The following is a 20,657-nucleotide window of genomic DNA, read 5'->3' as shown; positions in this document are numbered from 1 at the left end:
ATATTAACTTTGTGAAATGAAGCCCCATTCATACTATACATTTTTTCCAAAATGCAATAACCTGAAACTTTAATAGTGTTAAAATCAGTTGGCAAACATGTAATTTATTAAAACTAGTGCTGAAACAAAGACAGTGATATATATACATTTTGACTATTATAATGTTATACTGTAATCACAAGTGGATTAAAAACAAATGTCAAAAGATGGCAAAGACTGATCATCAGTATAGAAAATTCTATTCTAAAGACTGACAGTAACCTTTCCTTTCTGATACATTCCTATATCTTAGCTTTTGGAGTCACACTGTGTTCCTTGTAAAATTATCCTATTACAGCATATTGTTTGTAGATTTTTAGAACCTAAGAAGCATACAGAGGTGCACACTGTATTAAACTGACACATTTTTGTTGGCTTAAGTGTAGAAATGTTTCTCTTATTGCAACTGTGAAATATTTTCTATTGAAAAAAATCTACCAGCTTTATAACTCTGTTGCCAAAACCAACACCTTCAAACATCAGGAGTTCCAATATGTTACAACTCAGAATCGAGTTCCAAAAACCAAGTGTTTTTGAACTGGCATCTAACTATCAGACTTTCACAACTCATCTACCTGTTTTGCTGTACCATATGTTGACTGTTCAGTTTGTAAATAATGTTACCAATCTCCCGGTTTTTCTCAGCTTTAAAAATGATAAATTATCAAAAGGATATCTGGGTTTAAGCTCTAAATAAATATCATAACTTGCAAAGGAAACTTGTGAACATCTGGTTCTTAAACTTAAGGGACACTCAGTCAGGTTTAATAGGTGCAAAAGGTATTCAAATCCTTTCAGCAGAGATGTATGACTGTGGTTTTATATCATGCAATTATTTAAGTTATTGTCCCAATTCCACTAAAACAAAATCCCAGGAGAGATATCAGCTATTATTTGTAAGAAGCAGAATGATCAGTGTACAACACAAGACTTCTGTACCAAAAGTAGAGAGTAAAAAAAATTCACTCCTCATCCGGAAATGTAGATAAAAATAATCCGAGTGGTTGAGGTACACTAATAACTGACTCACCTGAAAGCAAGTCTTGAAAGAGACATAACTGTGCCAGCTGCATGTTTCCTGTTTCTGTCTCAAACTTGAAAGTGCTGCTTAAAAAGTAGACATTACAGTGCTTAATAATAGGTTGCCATTGGGCAAATTTGTTCTCTCTTGGTATCAACTTGGCATTACGTTGATGTCAGCTGGACAATAGCCAATTATTCTGTGTATTCAAAGTAACAAGTAGCTAATGGATGTTTCTCCAAGTATTGAGTGAGTGCCCTCAGATATTAGTTCAACAGATTTAGAGATTTTCCCACCTCCCACAGACACCACTACTACTTAGAAATCTACCCAATTGAGTTTTTTTATTTATGAAAATAAGGACATTTGAAATTGATGGTGCATGTTACTGATGTCAAAAAGTAATTTCATGTACAGATGCACAGTGATATATTAACCCAAACTATATTAGGAAATGTGAACAAAGGTCATACATTCCATTCAATTTGTAAAAGAACTCCCATATATATTAAATATTAATTAACACAGTTTTATGGCCATTTGTATATGCACATGCCTCCTCATATGTGGTGAGTGTGAGATGATAAAATAAATTAAAGAGCCGTGCATGATAAATTTATCATGCACATTAGACCAGGGATCAGCAACCTTTGGCATGCGGCCCGCCAGGCCGGTTTGTTTACCTGCCACGTCCGCAGGTTCGGCCGATCGCGGCTCCCACTGGCCGTGGTTCGCCATTCCAGGCCAATGGGGGCTGCGGGAAGCGGCACGGGCCGAGGGATGTGCTGGCCGCCATTTCCCACCACCCCCATTGGAAGTGCAGCCAGTGGGAGCCACGATCAGCCAACCTGTGGACAAGCGCATGCCAAAGGTTGCCAATCCTTGCATTAGACTGTCTCGCCTGCCCTCTGTTCAATAATCCCTTGTCTTTCAGAATTTATTTTAACATTCAGCTCTTAATCTTTCACAGAAATATCTCTTCCTTCTCCTTCTAAATGTAGAATTTACCAGGAAAGACATACCAGCCTGAGACTCAGGGTATGTCTACACTACGAAATTAGGTCGAATTTATAGAAGCCGGTTTTATAGAAATCGGTTGTATACAGCCGATTGTGTGTGTCCCCACATAAAATGCTCTGAGTGCATTAAGTCGGCGGACCACGTCCACAGTACCGAGGCTAGCGTCGACTTCCAGAGCGTTGCACTATGGGTAGCTATCCCACAGTTCCCGCAGTCTCCGCCGCCCATTGGAATTCTGGGTTGAGATCCCAATGCCTGAATGATGCAAAACAGTGTCGCGGGGGGTTCTGGGTACATGTCGTCAGGCCCCTCCCCCTCCGTCAGAGTAACGGCAGACAATCGATTCGCGCCTTTTTACCTGGGTTACCTGTGCAGACAACATACCACGCCAAGCATGGAGCCCGCTCAGCTCAGCTCACCGTCACCATATGTCATCTGGGTGCCGGCAGACGTGGTACTGCATTGCTACACAGCAGCAGCTAACTAATTGCCTTTTGGCAGTAGATGGTGCAGTATGACTGGTAGCCTTCATCGGCGATCTGGGTACTGGCAGATGTGGAGCTGCATTGCTACACAGCAGCAGCCCCTTGCCTTTTGGCAGTAGATGGTGTATTAAGATTGATATCCATCGTCGTCATATTGCAGTTCAATCAGAGGCACCTGGGCAGACATGCTCAGTCCTATTGAACCGTCTTGACGATGATGGCTATCAGTCTTAGTACACTATTTTCTGCCAAGCGCCCAGTATTTTCTGCCAAGCACCCAGAAGATGCCGAGGGCTATCAGTCATGTTGCACCGTCAGCTGCCAGCTTAAGATGTAAAAAATAGATGGACCAGATTTGTTCTGTATTCATTTGCTTCCCCCTCCCTCCGTGAACTCAACGGCCTGCTAAACCCAGGGTTTTGAGTTCAATCTTTGGGGGGGCCATTCTGTGTGACAGTTGTTTGTGTTTCTCCCTGATGCACAGCCACCTTTGTTGATTTTAATTCCCTGTACCTGTACGCCATGTCGTCACTCGCCCCTCCCTCCCTCCCTCTGTCAGATACTAGTTTCGTGCCTTTTTTCAGACCACACGCCATACCGGTAGCACTGGGATCATGGAGCCCGCTCAGATCACCGCGGCAATTATGAGCACTATGAACACCACGCGCATTGTCCTGGAGTATATGCAGAGCCAGGACATGCCAAAGCAAAACCAGGACCAGCCGAGGAGGCGATTGCAGCGCAGCGACGAGATTGATGAGGAAATTGACATGGACATAAACCTCTCACAAAGTACAGGCCCCAGCAATGTGCAAATCATGGTGTTACTGGGGCAGGTTCATGCCGTGGAACGCCGATTCTGGGCCCGGGAAACAAGCACAGACTGGTGGGACCGCATCGTGCTGCAGGTGTGGGACGATTCCCAGTGGCTGCGAAACTTTCGCATGCGTAAGGGCACTTTCATGGAACTTTGTGACTTGCTTTCCCCTGCCCTGAAGCGCCAGAATACGAGGATGAGAGCAGCCCTCACAGTTGAGAAGCGAGTGGCGATAGCCCTGTGGAAGCTTGCAATGCCAGACAGCTACCGGTCAGTCGGGAATCAATTTGGAGTGGGCAAATCTACTGTGGGGGCTGCTGTGATCCAAGTTGCCAGGGCAATGAAAGACCTGGTGATATCAAGGGTAGTGACTCTGGGAAACGTGCAGGCCATAGTGGATGGCTTTGCTGCAATGGGATTCCCAAACTGTGGTGGGGCGATAGACGGAATCCATATCCCTATCTTGTCACTGGAGCACCAAGCCACCGAGTACATAAACCGCAAGGGGTACTTTTCAATGCTGCTGCAAGCCCTGGTGGATCACAAGGGACGTTTCACCAACATCAACGTGGGATGGCCGGGAAAGGTACATGATGCTCGCGTATTCAGGCACTCTGGTCTGTTTCGAAAGCTGGAGGAAGGGACTTTCTTCCCGGACCAGAAAATAACCATTGGGGATGTTGAAATGCCTATCGTGATCCTTGGGGATCCAGCCTACGCCTTAATGCCATGGCTCATGAAGCCGTACACAGGCAGCCTGGACAGTAGTCAGGACCTGTTCAACTATAGGCTGAGCAAGTGCCGAATGGTGGTGGAATGTGCATTTGGACGTTTAAAAGCGCGTTGGCGCAGCTTACTGACTCGCTCAGACCTCAGCGAAAAGAATATCCCCATTGTTATTGCTGCTTGCTATGCGCTCCACAATATCTGTGAGAGTAAGGGGGAGACATTTATGGCGGGGTGGGAGGTTGAGGCAAATCGCCTGGCCGCTGATTATGCGCAGCCAGACACCAGGGCAGTTAGAAGAGTGCAGCAGGGCGTGGTGCGCATCAGAGAAGCTTTGAAAACGAGTTTTGTGACTGGCCAGGCTACGGTGTGAAACTTCTGTTTGTTTCTCCTTGATGAACCCTCCGCCCCGCCCACCCGGTTCACTCAACTTCCCTGTAAACCAACCACCCCACCCTCCCCTCCCCCCTTCGAGCACCGCTTGCAGAGGCAATAAAGTCATTGTTACTTCTCATTCATGCAATCTTTATTAATTCATCACACAACTAGGGGGATAATTGCCAAGGTAGCCCGGAGGGGTGGGGGAGGAGGGAAGGAAAAGGACACACTGCAGTTTAAAACTTTAAAACTTTAGCACTTATTGAAGGCCAGCCTTCCCATGCTCGGGCAATCATCTGGGGTGGAGTGACTGGGTGGCCGGAGGCCCCCGTACTGTGTTCGTGGGCGTCTGGGTGAGGAGGCAATGGGACTTGGGGAGGAGGGCTGTTGGTTACACAGGGGCTGTAGCGGCGGTCTCTGCTCCTGCTGCCTTTCCTGCAGCTCAACCATACGCTGGAGCATATCAGTTTGATGCTCCAGCAGCCGGAGCATCGACTCTTGCCTTCTGTCTACAAGCTGACGCCACCTATCATTTTCAGCCCGCGATTCAGCCCGCCACCTCTCCTCTTGTTCATATTGTGCTTTTCTGTAGTCAGTCATTGACTGCCTTCACGCATTCTGCTGTGCTCTTTCAGCGTGGGAGGACATCTGGAGCTCCGAGAACATATCATCCCGAGTCCGCCGTTTTCTCCTTCTAATCTTCGCTAACCTCTGCGAAGGAGAAACATTTGCAGCTGGTGGAGGAGAAGGGAGAGGTGGTTAAGAAAAGACATTTTAGAGAACAATGGGTACACTCTTTCACGTTAAATTTTGCTGTTCACATTACACAGCACATGTGTTTTCGTTACAAGGTCGCATTTTTCCTCTTATATTGAGGGCCTGCCGGTTTGGTGTGAGAGATCACTCACGCAGTGCCAGGCAACAGATTTCGGCTTGCAGGCAGCCATGGTAAGCCACAGTCTTTTGGTTTTTTTAACCTTCTTAACATGTAGGAATGGTTTCAAACAGTAGCGCCCTCATTTCCCATACCAAGCACCCGTTGGGTTGGCCATTTAAAATGGGTTTGCAATGTAAAAGGAGGGGCTGCGGTTTCCAGGTTAACATGCAGCACAAACCCAACTAACCCCCCTCCCCCCCACACCCAATTCTCGGGGATGATCACTTCACCCCTCCCCCCCACCGCGTGGCTAACAGCGGGGAACATTTCTGTTCAGCAGAGCAGGAACGGGCACCTCTGAATGTCCCCTTAATAAAATCGCCCCATTTCAACCAGGTGACCGTGAATGATATCACTCTCCTGAGGATAACGAAGAGCGATAAGGAATGGATGTTGTCTGCATGCCAGCAAACACCGGGACCATACGCTGCCATGCTTTGTTATGCAATGATTCCAGACTACGTGCTACTGGCCTGGCGTGGTAAAGTGTCCTACCATGGCAGATGGGATAAGGTAGCCGTCCCCAGAAACCTTTTGCAAAGGCTTTGGGAGTACATGAAGGAGAGCTTTCTGGAGATGTCCCTGGAGGATTTCCGCTCCATTCCCATACATGTTAACAGACTTTTCCAGTAGCTGAACTGGCCGCGATTGCCAGGGCAAATTCATCATTAATCATTAAACACGCTTGCTTTTAAACCATGTGTAATATTTACAAAGGTACACTCACCAGAGGTCCCTTGTGTGCCCTCAGGGTCTGGGAGCACGCCTTGGGTGAGTTCGGGGGTTACTGGTTCCAGGCCCAGGGTGATAAACATATCCTGGCTGTTGGGGAAACTGGTTTCTCCGCTTCCTTGCTGTGAGATATCTTCATTGTCTTCATCCTCATCTTCCTCGTACCCCGAACCCGCTTCCCTGTTGCGTGATTCTCCATTGATGGAGTCAAAGCACACGGTTGGGGTAGTGGTGGCTGCACCCCCTAGCATCGCATGCAGTTCCGCGTAGAAGCGGCATGTTTGCGGCTCTGCCCCGGACCTTCCGTTTGCCTCTCTGGCTTTGTGGTATGCTTGCCTTAGCTCCTTAATTTTCACGCGGAACTGCTGTGCGTCCCTGTTATGGCCTCTGTCCTTCATGGCCTTGGAGACCTTTTCTAATATTTTGCCATTTCGTTTACTGCTACGGAGTTCAGCTAGCACTGATTCATCTCCCCATATGGTGAGCAGATCCCGTACCTCCCGTTCGGTCCATGATGGAGCTCTTTTGCGATCCTGGGACTCCATCATGGTTACCTGTGCTGATGAGCTCTGCGTGGTCACCTGTGCTCTCCACGCTGGGCAAACAGGAAATGAAATTCAAACGTTCGCGGGGCTTTTCCTGTCTACCTGGTCAGTGCATCTGAGTTGAGAGTGCTGTCCAGAGCGGTCACAATGAAGCACTGTGGGATAGCTCCCGGAGGCCAATAACATCGAATTCCGTTCACACTACCCCAATTCTGACCCGCTAAGACCGATTTTATCGCTAATCCCCTCGTCGAAGGTGGAGTAAAGAAACCGGTTTAAAGGGCCCTTTAAGTCGAAAAAAGGGACTTAGCCGTGTAAACGTGTCCAGGCTTAATTCGATTTAACGCTGCTAAGTTCAACCGAAACTCGTAGTGTAGACCAGGCCTCAGGATTGGCAATATTAAGTTCTGACCCAGTAACAGGTTTTCCATAAGTGTCATGATTTTTAAGCTGCTACTTCATGGCTTGGGATGCCTGGTAAAGGGGATTTTATATCACAGGAATGGGAAGAGTCCCAACTTCCCAGTGGGCTCATCATTCGCAGATTTGCCAAATGTCACACACTCCACTTGACACTCATACATGCAAGCTATTCCTCATGCATTCCCATGGCCCAGAGTGAATGTCATGCATTCTGCTGCTGGGCTCTGGGCAAGAAGTTTGGGCTGCAGTTTATCCTGCCTGCCACCAAAGACCACTATAACACCTGCTCAGCAGGCAGCTTCTCTGCCTCCGCTTCTGACTGCTCTCTACTCTCTATGCCAGTTCTCGGCCACAGAGCGTGAAGGAGGTTGCATTAGCAGAATCAGTGCCTTACAGACAGGAAAGGTGAGCAAGGGGAAGGGGGGCAGGATCAAAGGGAGAAGCAGGACCTGTTGTGGGGACAAGGGCTAATGGACAAAAGATAGGGACACAAACTAATAGGAGGGAAGGGACTAATGGAGCTTGCACCACCGTATAACCCCTCCCCCTCTTTGTTTCCTTCCACACAGCAACATCACTTCCCCCCAGACACCCCTGGTTACCTCTAGCTCCCCACAAGCCTTCCCTCACTTATTATGAAGTGATACTCCTGGGGGAGTTCTGCATCACTGTGTGTGCACAGAATTAATGTCCCTGCAGATTTCTTTGCTTCCCCGCAGAAAAATGACTTCTGATGGGGGAGCAAAAAGAAGCCACAAGAGCGGTAGCGGTAACGTAGTGGCAGCGCAGGCAGGTTGGTTCAGGCACTCGGAGCAGCCAGTAGAAATGTAAAACCCCGCTGGTAGGGGAGGATGGGCAGTTGTGCATGTGAGAAAGAGAGACTTTGTCTGTCTCGTTCGCTATTGCGTCACACTCATCTTGGAGGGGTCGGGCTTCAGTGTGTTTCTGAGCAGGTAGGAATGGGACAAACTCTGTCCCCTCAGGCAGAGCAGAATGTATGCTCCTGGGGGAATTCTGTGCCACTGGGCAATTCAGAATTTTACAGAAATTAATGCTGTGCATGCAGAATTTCCTTTCCCCCACAGTAAAAAGCTGCAGTGCTGCTAGGTGCCACTAGACCTGGTAGAGTCCAGCTCGCACATAGAAGACACTGCTTGAGGGAGAGAGAGGGAGCTAGAGGGTTCCTGGCAGCTGCAGTTCCCAGCATGCCCTGAGGGAAGGAGAGGGCAGCGAAGGAAACTCCATGCAAGCCTGGTACTGAGCATCACGCTGTTTCTCCCTCTGGATTCCTGAGCTCTGGGAGGGGGGCGGGTGTCTGGGCTGGAGGGGCCATGGCTGGGCTTTGGGGGGGAAGGGGTGCAGGTATCTGAGCCGGGGGCGGGGGCTGTGGCTGACTATGGGGTAAGGGGTTTTGGGTGTATTGGCTGGGTGGGAGCCGTGGCTGGCCTCTCTGGGGGGAGGGGTTGTGGGTGTCTGGCTCCCCGGCTGGGCTTGGGGGCGGGAAAGGGGCAGAGAAGCAGAAACTGGGTTGTCATAGGGGTTCTTTAACTCTCTATTCTTGGGGGAAATTTTGTGTGTCTGTATTGTTACAAAGATACTTGCTGACAGGTATTTTGAAATAAATTACCAAAATAATTGAAACTGGTGTGGTTGTGTAGTGTTATTTTGACAAATAAAATTTGCAGATTTTTGCAGAATTTTAAAATGTGTACAGAATTTTTATTTTTTTGGTGCAGAATGCCCCCTGGAGTAAAGTGTGCAAGGAATAAGGTCCTGCCTGGCTGAACCTGCCCTCTCTACTCCAGGGAAGCCGGTGTGGGAAATCTGGTGTCTATCAGATATCATTCACCACCACTAAATCACCACTAAACACGTTAGAATTGCATATATTGCATAAAATGTCACACATGGAACTACACAAAACTTGGCAGCCATGCATTCACTTCTGCCTCTGTAACTGCCTGAGATACCCGACCTTAAAATTGCCACATTACAATGTCTAGAAAAGCTAATTTAGGCCATTTTTAGAGGTTTTTCACATAAATTGTGAGATTTTCTCCCTCTGAGCACTGTATTCTTGGACTCATAGTTAGCAAAGGCACAGGTAAAAAAAGTGCCATAATTTTTAAAACTTTCTAAAAGTGTTCCTAAAACAGGATTTATCTGTCATGTCATATTTGCAGAATACATCGTGGTTAGGTGTGGTTAGGTTATCAGCATGAGTTGGGTCAGAACTGTACCGTTCATCCTTGGCTTTGCCACTTGTGAGTGATGTGTACCAAATACATGCTGATCAAACTATTATACTAGCTCATCATCATCCAGGACTAACACAAATTATTTTTTTACGGAAATCCTTCAGTGAGAGAAGCACAAAATGTTGAAGCGTTGTCTATAACTACATCAAGAGAGAGATTTTACAGGGCCAGACTTTTACTCAGAAAAGCAGTCCCAATTCCACTGAAGTCTATTGGACTACTTATGTGAGTAATTATTACTCACGTGTTTCAGGATCAGGCCTGTAGCATGTAATATTGCTGCATGTTTAACTTATCTTACTCTTCAATTTCTAAAATAAATTACTTTGCTGAGTAAAATCTCATATTAAACTTCAATTGTAGAGACCTATGAATGTGTTTCAGTACAATAAAAATGGATGTCTATATGATGCTCTTGCGTTCCATTTATATTACTATACACTGCTGGCTCTTTTATCAAGATTGCTTCAGAAGTGTCCTGCTCTATTAACTACTCAATATTTAACCTTATGATTATTGCACCTATCTAAAAAATTACAAGAGCTGCTTTTATGTATTACTGGACTTTCAAAAGATCCTACTGTGTTACTTTTAACAAGGAGGGATAGCTAAGTGGTTTGAGCATTGGCCTGCTAAACCCAGGGTGGTGAGCTCAATCCTTGAGGGGGCTATCTGGGGCAACAAAAAACTGTCAGGGCCAGTACTTGGTCCTGCTAGTGAAGGCAGGGGACTGGACTCAATAACCTTTCAAGGTCCCTTCCAGCTCTATGAAATAGGTTTGGGATAGGCACAGAACTGGGCTTGTATGATCAGCCTTCTCCTATACTGAAACTGGAAAATATAGAATAAAGGGAATCAGTCATACTTAAAAAACTGATGTAAGGTAAGAAGGAGGGGGGCAGGAAATCAGTAAAATTAAATCATTATCTCCTTAGTCAGCAATCCAAACTGCTAACATTCTTAAAGTAGTACAGTAAATCATTTACTAATAGAGTACAACTCTCCGAAATAAAATGTGAAAAATAAACTTACTCCCACTTCTATAAACCTTGTTTATACAATGAAAAGCTTCCTGTTTATATATGAAGTTGTCTTAAAATGTGATAAAAGTGAAACTTTACTTGAGTAAGATTACCAAGTAATTACCCAGCCTGTTCACAGACCTGAATAAATGTGTTGTTTTGCTCATATTTAACACAACTGAACCCTATTGTTAATGCAATAAAACCATCCATGTCAAAGATTTACTGTACAGTAAATGTAGAAATGTTAAACAAGTATCAATTGTCAGGACTATTCATTCATTTTGACTGAGCTAAAGCTTTATCTCCAAGGGCAGATTAGATAATTTTTATGATGTCTGTCTCTTTAAATAACCAAAGGGTTTTCAAAAGAGCACAATTGTGAATTTTTAACTTCCAACTCCCACCCAGCCTAAAGAGACTGTGCCAGTTTTTGTCCTACTATTGCTTGCCCAAAAATTATTTCAAGTAAATAGTAATGTATTAAAGTTTTACAAACAAAACATCATCATGAAAAGTAAGACACGCCTTTCAGGAACATTTTGCTTTTAGTACCTCTCTCAGGCTGATCAAAACCCTTTTGTCTGCTTTGGAGAAGTAGCTCTTAGCTGTTACGATCTGCAGGGCTGAGCTCATAGCTACCACACATTATCTATCATGAGTTTTTATTTTGCTTGGCATCTTTCACATACATTCTGAAGCGCTTTTGGATACGAGCTAGGAGGGGGCAGAGCTGGATACATTATGGAACAGATCAAATTAAGTGAAATAAACAAAAAGAGCATGTTTCATGAGGAAGGCTGTTTCCATCACTCCCAGTACTGCCTCCCCCTGAAATGCAAGTGCTGCTGTTGGTGCAGGTTCATGGCAGCAGCATGATGAGGGGAGCAGGGAGGGTGAAGGCATCGGGACACGCCAGGGGCTCTTGGGACCGCTCCTACGGTAGCAGCAACTGACTCCGGGCAAGGCCACTCTCGGGGGAGCTGGAGAGTCTCTGAACACCCTCCGCTCGCAGCCCTTTGCCCCCCGCTACAACCTACTACTCCCACCCAGCCCCAGTCCCGCCTCAGGCCTCCTGCCCCACCTCCCCCCAGCCCCCCATCACCCACCCAACGCAGCCCCCGCCGCCCCTGCTCCTACCTGCCCCAGCCGCCTCCTCCTCCTGTTCCCAACCGTTCCGCTCCCCGGAGGTGGGGGGTGTCTGCCCGCTAGGGTCGCTCTCACACACCTGCCGCCGCGATGGTCCCGCACGGAGTCAGCTCGCCTCCCTCGGCCGCCTCTGCCCAGCGCTCTCGCCGCTCTCTCGTAGCCTAGGCAACAGCCCGCCGCTTCCCCTCCCTCGCTGGCTGGACTCGAGTACGCTCAGGTGACCCAGGGCAGCCAATCGGCCACCCGGGCGCCACGTGACGTCACATTAGCAGGCGCTCGGCGCGAGTACCGGCGCTGCCGAGGTAGGAGGGAGAAGCTGCGAGGGCCAGGCCAGGGCGGCGGCGGTTGGGCCGGCTCCGGCGGGTTTCTCGGGTCCCGTCCCGCACGCGCGTTTCAGCCACGAACGCTCCACAGCGTCGGGCGGGGGGGGCTCTTGGCGCGGCGCCTCAGGGGGCGGCAGCGCGCGGGGCGGGGCACTGGGCGATGCTGGGGGAGCTGGTGCTGGGGCCCCCTAGTGCCGGGTGACGGGCTTGGGAGCCAGTCAGGCTTGGCCGCTCTCTGCCTGCCAAGTGTCCCGACGGGCTCCGCCTGCCCCAGGAGTCCCGAAAAGCCCGGGCTGCTGTTTAGCGACCCACGGGCTGGCCGTGCGGCCCGTCGGCAGGGGAAAGTGACTGCGCCCGGTGAAGCGGAACGAGACACTCTCCAGGGCAGGCCAGGGACCCTCCGGCGCATTGAGCGAGGCGCGGCTAATCAAACCACTAGGGACTCCGGTAGCAAAATGATCCGAGGATTCCCTGCTCCTGAGCTTGGCCAGTTTTCTGAGATTCCTAGGGGTGGAGCCCAGTCCTTCGCTCCCGAGAATCCGGTGATGAGGCTGGATGATTTACTGGCGTGTTTTCACCCAACTCTTCAAAACCAGGATTCCCACGTGCTGCCTCGCATGCTGGTACCTGTTGATTTAGCAGCAACTGATTGAGGCTTGGGGGCTGCAGCTGCATTGATCAAACTTAGTATAACTCCCCCAGGCGCTGTGTCCCTCCCTCACTAAAAATACTGATTGCTTCAGGAGAGCAGTGGGCCAGGAAAAGATGTTTCCACCTCATAGTTCTTCCGCCACACAGTGCCACGTCCTTTTCCTCCTTCCCATGTTTTAATTTTTTTTCCTCCTTTTTATTTTTCTATATCCTGAAATAATAATTTAAAATCCTACAGAATTTAATCAGTTATCACTGCAGTGGAAGAACATCAAAATACACTGCTAAATGGAATCCAGCCCCTGGCATACAATATTCCTTTTACAGGTAAACTGAAAGAGCCTGATTCTCCTTTCACTTACCCTAGTGTAAATCCATAACTATTGAAGTCAATGGCATTTCACCTAATCCAGGGGTGGCCAACCTGTGGCTCTGGAGCAACATGCGGCTCTTCAGAAGTTAATATGTGGCTTCTTGTATAGGCACCGACTCCAGGCTGGAGCTACAGGTGCCAACTTTCCAATGTGCCGGGGGGTGCTCACTGCTCAACCCCTGGCTCTGCCACAGGCCCTGTCCCCATTCCACCCCTTCCTATCACCTCCCTTGAGCCTGCCATGCCCTCGCTCCTCCCCCTTTCCCCAGAGCCTCCTGCACACCATGAAACAGCTGATCAGGAGGTGGGGGGGGGAAGAGAGGGAGGTGCTGGTCGGTGGGGCTGCTGGTGGGTGGGTGGTGCTGGAAGAGGGAGGACGGGGGGGAGAGATGATGGGGGAACTGTTGACATATTACTGTGGCTCTTTTGCAATGTACATTGGTAAATTCTGGCTCCTTCTCCGACTCAGGGTGGCCAGCCCTGACCTAAGGTGAAACAGGCTGAGATGAGAATCCAGCCCAAAGACTTTCTCTGCCAATATTTGATTTCAAGGTTCTTTGTTTCTAATGAACCAATTGATGAAATTACTAAAACTTAGCAGAGGGTGAATAACAAATTCATTGGAAATGGACTTGGAAGTTATGAATCCAAAAATTCAATGAGTAATAGGAATTTTAGATAGCTAATTGCCATCTTTCAGTAATAAGGAATTTTTCAAATCCTCCAAAACAGATGGTAATAATGCCTACCTCTTATTTATGGATGCAGTGTAGTTGTAGCCGTGTCGGCCCCAGAATATTAGCGAGACAAGGTGAGTGAAATAATATCTTTTATTGTACTAACTTCTGTTGGTGAGAGAGGCAAGCTTTTGAGTTTCTTTCCCAGACCTGAAGAAGAGCTCTGTGCTTGAAAGCTTGTCTCTCTCACCAACAGAAGTTGGTCCAATAAAAGATATTACCTCACCAACCTTAGCTTTTGTTTAGCAGTTTTCATCCATAGAACTCAAACTTTAGAGCTTTATAATGGCATAAAAATAGAGTTCTCTTTCACTAATCATGCAACTGACTATGATAAAAAGAGAATGTAACATATTCAGTTGGGTCATAAGAGGCAAATGGTTCCAACAAGAATAAGTAGTTTATACATTTTCAAAATGTACTTGAACAATTTTACAATTTGTTAATGGGAAAAAGTGCCTAATGAGGAATACTTTGTTTTAGCACCCTGGACAAAGGGAACACTGTAGGACACTGGAATTTTTATAAAGAGTGACATACTATATAGTACAACCATGGTACATCTGTTGTGAGTGACAGCTGTTGTAGAGCAGTGAGAATTCTACATCCTTCTGCTATTTACAGACAGCTGTTAAAAGTATGTTATCTATTTTGTGTTGACACCTGTAAATCCAGTAAATATTTGTTTCTCTCTGTGGAGTCACTGAGAATTACTCCTAAGCATCTGAGATTCAGATATTTATTTCAAAGTAATATAATTTTAGATATCATTGATTTTTCCTATGAACATAAAATGGATGAGTCAATTCCATGTAAATTGTGAATTTTGAAAATTGGAAACATTATTTTAAATGAGGTGATGTTTGATCTCTATTTAAAAAAATGCTAGTTCCTTTTTAGGACTTGGCAAAAATTGTAAAAGCAGATTTGTGTTGTAGGGAAGGCACAAGAGAAACAGTTGGGAAGTAATTTAGGTTGACCCTTTTGACAGGGCAAAGTTGCATGACATATCTGTTGTGAAAGCAGGAATTGTGCAGCAAATCGGAAATTGGTATCTGTATATCTCAAAGATTAAGATAGATCTACCCTTGTTATGACAGCTGTTGGAAACTGATGTCAGCATAGCCTTACAGTGTCTTTTGATATTCTTAACTATTACAAATCTCAAAATGTTTATGATATCTAAAACAATCTGTGGAAATGGATCAGTAATGTTAACCAAGAACTGCTGAAGCCTGTCTAATAAGTAATATTTACATGAGTCCTCTTCTAGCCAGATTTGCTTAAAAAAAGCAATGTGAACTCTTTTTGTTTGTGCAGATTAAAGCTGAGGATTAATCCATGTTTATACTGTGCTTTGTAAATGTAAAGCCCTAAAAATGCCAAGTATTATTATTATTATTCAATCTTTAAAAGCCAGATCCATGAAAGGCTAAATTATTATAGCATTGCTTACTAACAAAATGCCTACGTTTTTTTTCTTGTACTTTGATATCTCCCACTGCGCTCTCACTTTTTAGTGCGCATTTTGCTGTATGCAAGCATTACATTTCAAGCCATTTAAACTGGAAAAGGATCTGTGTTTAATAATTGGGCAAGATTACTTAAAATCCCTGGCATCTCTTGGCAATGTTAGGGCTGGAATACTGCAATGGTTACTTATGTTGAGTAAGTATTATTCACATTAGCAGTCCTGTTGACTTCAGTAAGTTACTCACTTATGAAAGTGTTTGCAGGATCAGGCCCTTACGATGACCTTTTACTTACGTTTTGGTTCATAATACACTGAAATAACTATTTTGATTTCTGATGTGAACAAAACCAGTGAAATACAGTAGTTTTTTTTCTACATTTTTCTTACTACTTGGCAGCAAATAGCAGATTTAGAAACAGTTTCTTCCAAAAGTAATAGGTAGTACAAGTCAATAAAATAATAAGAAGTCGAGAAAATGATGATCAAGAAAAGATGTCTGCTCAGCAGAATAAAACAGGGAACATATCTTTAAGCACACCAATAATAATCCATTGAGACAATAATTGTTTTTTCTAAATAACATACTGCATTTTTATTGTAGCTATGCCTTTTAAAAATGCCTTTTCTTGACCACATATTATTCATACAGTGCTAATTGCCTTTCTTATAATGTAATGGTCTCTCTAAAAAGGAATGTGAATCTAATTGGTGCTGTGGGAAGTTAATTAGTTGAAATCAGGCCTAGTTGATCCAGGACTGACTTATTAGAATCTCTGGGTATTTGAAAAAATTAAAATGTGCTTTATATACATAGTCTAGAATAACTGGTTGTTTTTTAATTTGGAATAAAATGAAGTTTGCAAACTGATACAGATTAATGAAGCCTGCCTGCATATTTTTAAAATGTGCTGATAATTTTATCTTTTCTTACCTAAGTTTATGCAGGATGGGGAAGATATTTTTACATGTTATTGTAGCGGCATATACATTTCTAGTAAAGTATAAAGATTTCTGTTTGATGTTTAATAGGTTGATAAACTGTTACTGTCATTTTTTAGCACCCTTTTTAATGAATATTCAATATTTCATTATTTGTGTCGGCTCTGTTTGTCATCTGCAGTTTTGTAGTAAAATGCTATACTCAAGGTGGATAATTTAAAGTTTAAGGTATTCAAATAGATATTTAGGGCCAGATTTTCAAAACTGCTCAGCACTTGAATGCTGAACTCCTTTGAAAATCTGGCCCTTCATTAGATTCATAAATGAGAGCTCAGCTCCTGTTAAAAATCTGGTTCCAACTGTGAGTGCTGAGCATGTGAAAACTTGACTTGACCTCATCTAAAATTCTGTCCCTTAAATATGCTAGTACATGTTATATAATTCTTAAATACCATGAGTGGATATTCTCAAACATATTATAGGAATTGGTGGTGGTTTTTTAAAAACACACAGTAACTGACTAAATTTAAACATGAATTTGGAGACCTGAATATAAAACATTAGGGATGAAATCCTGGCTACATTGACCTCAGTGGCAAAACTCCCATTGATTTCATTAGGGCCAGGATTTCACTCTGGATGTGATTAAGGATTTTTTAATATTTTATTAAAAATGACTTAAAGGAAGCTAATATCAGACTGAGGTGTTATTTGTATCAATAAGTATATGAGGGAATCTATATAGTTTTACTAGTTTTAAATGCTAAAATGAATAACTTTGCACTTAAAGGTGTCATTACATTTACAAATCAACATATTATTTATAGTTAAAACATATCTTCTGTTTCAAAATATATCCTGAGTCCACAGTTATTACAATTAAAAGTATTGCTAGGAGAATGAATTATATATAGACCTAGCAAATGGCCTGGGAGGAGGTGGGAGAATAAAGTATACATGGTTTGCAAGAGACATAATTAATCTGTTCTTACATTAATTAAAAAAAAATCTGTAATGCACTTCTAAGTCCCACAACCTTTGTATTAAATAAATATAAATTGACAAAGCTAAAGACACAGACTATAAACCCTACAGCATAAAATGGTATACACCAAGAATATTAGTTGAAATTAATTTAATCTTGTTTAGATCTCTGATTTTGTATCTGTTAGGTAGCTTGTCCTCAATAAAACTTTGCATAATAGATTTTCCACATAAAAATGCTGCATGAACTACTTACTGCATTCCTACATAGGTCTGTATCTTTTAAACTGTGTACATTTCAATCAAGATTTGCAAAGTTTTTCATTCTAATATAAACTAGCTTTGTCAGTTTTGAAAAATCCTGCAATAAAAGATTGCAATGAAATACTAAATGCAGTACCTGCTATATGCTGAAGTTTTTCCAATAGCCAGCCTTTCTGCAAATTAATCCACACTGCCAGAGCTTCTGTATTAACTGCTTTTAACTTGCCTCCTTTAAAAAAAAAAAAAAAAGTATGTCAGCACAAGCCCAGACGAAACTCCAAATCCAGGAAAATAAAATTAACCATGCAGATCAAAGGCAGAGGAGCACCGAGACCAAATGCTTGTAATCTGATCAGTGATCAGTTGCCATACATCAAAGGCAGTGCTTTGGAGAGGGAAAAGAGCTCTTTTCAGCAGGTAGTTGTACTCTTAAATTCTGCCTTCCAATCCTCAAATTCTTTTGTTTAAAAATGGATCACTTTAGTTCTCCTTTCCCTCTCCCTTTTTTTGTAATAGCAGAATGTACATGATTCTTACTTACATGCTTAGAGTTGAGTGGCTGGATTCAGTTCCCAAGCTATGTTGTGAATTGTGTGTTGGAAGCTTTCCCCAGTGCCAGCGGGTTCCGCTTTATCCCTTTCATCTCACTGAACTGCAGATCCCATGACATCATTCAATGCTGTGGGACTGGTTAGAGAGCTATAATACAGCCTGTGGGGGAATACAGCTAAAGAGCAACAAAAGTTTGCATGATTTCTAACCAGGTTGGCGCATTGTGAGACGCACAAGGCTCATTTCAAAGTTTATCTGTAAGTTTCCTCCCAAGAAGAGAAATGGAATCCTAGAAGTTTTTTTGTGTGATAAGATTCCTGATAATTTTCAAATGAGGGTATTTAATAGCATTACCCTTGAAAAAACCCACAATTTTCCACAAAGGCCTGGCTGTCAAATACACAGTGATTTATTTACAGCTGCTAAGCAATTACCAGAACAACAACAAAAGACCACTTACACACATTACTGGTGACAGAAAAGCTTCATGGAAAAGATGTCTTAAAATTTTTTAACAACTTTTTAACAGCTGAAACTCCAAGTTGAGAAGAACTTCCATCCTATTGTGAATTACCATTTAACTTCTTTGGTTGGTAGAGATGGTACCAGCACTGATTCCTGGGTTCTTTTCTTCACTGCCAGTTATTGTGTGGTATTGTGCAAGTCATTTAACCACTCAGGGCCTGATTCAACTGTGTAATGTAGACACTTATTACAGCAATAGAAGAGGTTCTTCCATCGATGTAGTAAATCCACCTCTCCCATGAGGTGGTAGCTAGGTCAACGGAAGAAGTCTTCTCTTGACCTAGTGGTGTCTGCACCAGGGTTTAGGTCAGTGTGACACTAAGCACCCCTGTATTCACACCCTACACACTATTGTAATAATCTTTATGCAAAACATACCTTGTGAGGTATCATTTGAAAACTAGTAACTCACTGATCATGAATATTCTCGTGATGTATGTACACGATGTGGTATTAAGTACACGCTGGAATTACACCTAAAGTGTGTGTAAACCAGGTATGTCAGGGAGTTGTTAAACAGGTCTTTTCTAAACAAAGGATGTTTGTTTTCCTCAATTTACATATAAGCAGTAAACAGACCCATCAAGCTAACAAAGGGTAGAGGCAAACCTCACACTAACAAGTGGGGGAGAAGACAGCATAGGGTATACATCCAGCAGGAGAGAGAATCTCGGTCTGGCTTTTATTTTTAAAATAATCCATTTCAGAGGTTTACTAGTCTGTAAAGATATTGGGGGGAGGGGTAACGGGTGACTGAACCTCAAGTGATAAGTAATTGAATCAACTGATTATATACAATATTACTGTATTGTAGAAGTGTATCATGAGTAAGGTCTTTTCTGAAAACTAATGATATGCTGGCATAAGAACGGCCATACTGGGTCAGACCAAAGATCCATCTAGCCCAGTGTCCTGTTTTCTGACAGTGGCCAATGCCAGGTGCCCCAGAGGGAATGAACAGACCAGGTAATCATCAAGTGATCCATCCCCTGTTTCCCATTCCGAGCTTCTGTTGATTAACATCATTATGAAATGTATGTATTAATACTATATGAAGAATTATGGATACTTCTTGATATTAGGCTATATAGTTTGCCCGGACAGGAGGGAATGTCATAGCTATTTACCTGTCTCCTATGTAAATTAAGCATGGAGCAATTGAAAACAATGGAAGCTTACAAGGATGGAAGAACAGCATGAAGTCATCCTGCCTCTTGAAGCAAAGTCATTGAACTTTGGAAGATGCAATCATGGAGAGAAACAAGAGTCTTGCAAGCTGAGAAAGATTGGTCCTTGAATCAAGGGGGAGGGGCATTTGAAGTCTCTGGAGCTGAGTATAGATGAGAAACCTGGTTAGGCCAAGATCTTTCACCTAAGATGACAAGGGAAACCAGCATCTTGTACTTCTCTGGAAGATTCTGACTAGGGGAAAGTCAGTCATGACTGGGAAGAAGAATGACTGGTGAGAAACCATCTTGAACAAAGCCTGTATCTGGCTAGATTAAGTTTTAGACTTTTAGAAGCATACAGTAATTCCTTGCTTAACATTGTAGTTATGTTCCTGAAAAGTGCTACTTTAAGCAAATGATGTTAAGTGAATCCAATTTCCCCATTAGAATTAATGTAAATGGGGGGGGGGGGGGGGGGGGCGGTTAGATTCTAGGGGAATTTTTTTTGCCAGATAAGACTAATATATACACACACACACACACACATACAGTATAAGTTTTAAACAATTTAATACTGTACACAGCAATGATGATTGTGAAGCTTGGTTGAGGTGGTAGAGTCAGAGGGTGGAAGAGAGTGAAATATTTCCAAAGGGAATGCCTTACTGCTAAATGATCTAGCACTCAGTTGAGCCCTCAAGGGTTAACACGTTGTTAATGTAGTCTCACACACTACAAGCGAGCACGAATGGAGAGAGGAGAGACAGCATGACAGAGAGAAACAGAGACACACACCCTGTGTGTGAGAGAGACGCGCATTGCCCCTTTAAGTACGCTGACCCAACTTTTAAGTACACTGCTCTTTTATGTAGATCAGCAAGTTGAGACAGCAGCTGCTGCCAGCAAGCTCCCGCCGTCCTGAGCCCTGTCGTGTCCCCCGCCTTGCACTATGGAGATGGGTTAAAGGAGCGGGGGGCAGGGGGACACCCTGACATTAGCAGCCTTCTTTCCCTCCCTGCTCCCCTGCACAGCAAGGAGGAGGCTCCTGGGAGCAGTTCCAAGGCAGAGGGCAGGAGCAGCACAGGGCAGTGATGGGAGGGACAGCTGAACTGCC

General features: G+C 44.2%; 1 protein-coding gene across 3 annotated transcripts in view; it reads right to left on the bottom strand.

Moving 5' to 3' along the window:
• LOC113406842 (tumor necrosis factor receptor superfamily member 19-like) overlaps positions 1-17,901 on the bottom strand; it is a 108,265-nt gene extending 90,364 nt beyond the window's left edge. For 2 of the 3 annotated variants that reach the window (XM_029911994.1, XM_029911996.1), the window contains exons 1-2: positions 17,839-17,901; positions 17,434-17,526 (exon numbers count right to left, since the gene is read on the bottom strand). The gene's annotated coding sequence lies outside the window, so the exon portion shown is untranslated. Of the gene's footprint in view, positions 1-11,631; positions 11,691-17,433; positions 17,527-17,838 lie in introns of those variants that run through there. The other variant, XM_029911995.1, reaches the window with a different exon arrangement.
• Positions 17,902-20,657: the final 2,756 nt, after the last annotated feature.

The sequence above is a fragment of the Terrapene carolina genome, unplaced genomic scaffold, assembly GCF_002925995.2.
Source record: "Terrapene carolina triunguis isolate 2854851 unplaced genomic scaffold, T_m_triunguis-2.0 Scaffold141, whole genome shotgun sequence".
NCBI lineage: Eukaryota > Metazoa > Chordata > Testudines > Emydidae > Terrapene > Terrapene triunguis.
The sequence above is the reverse complement of the archived record's forward strand: the minus strand, read 5'-3'. Positions and strand labels throughout refer to the sequence as shown.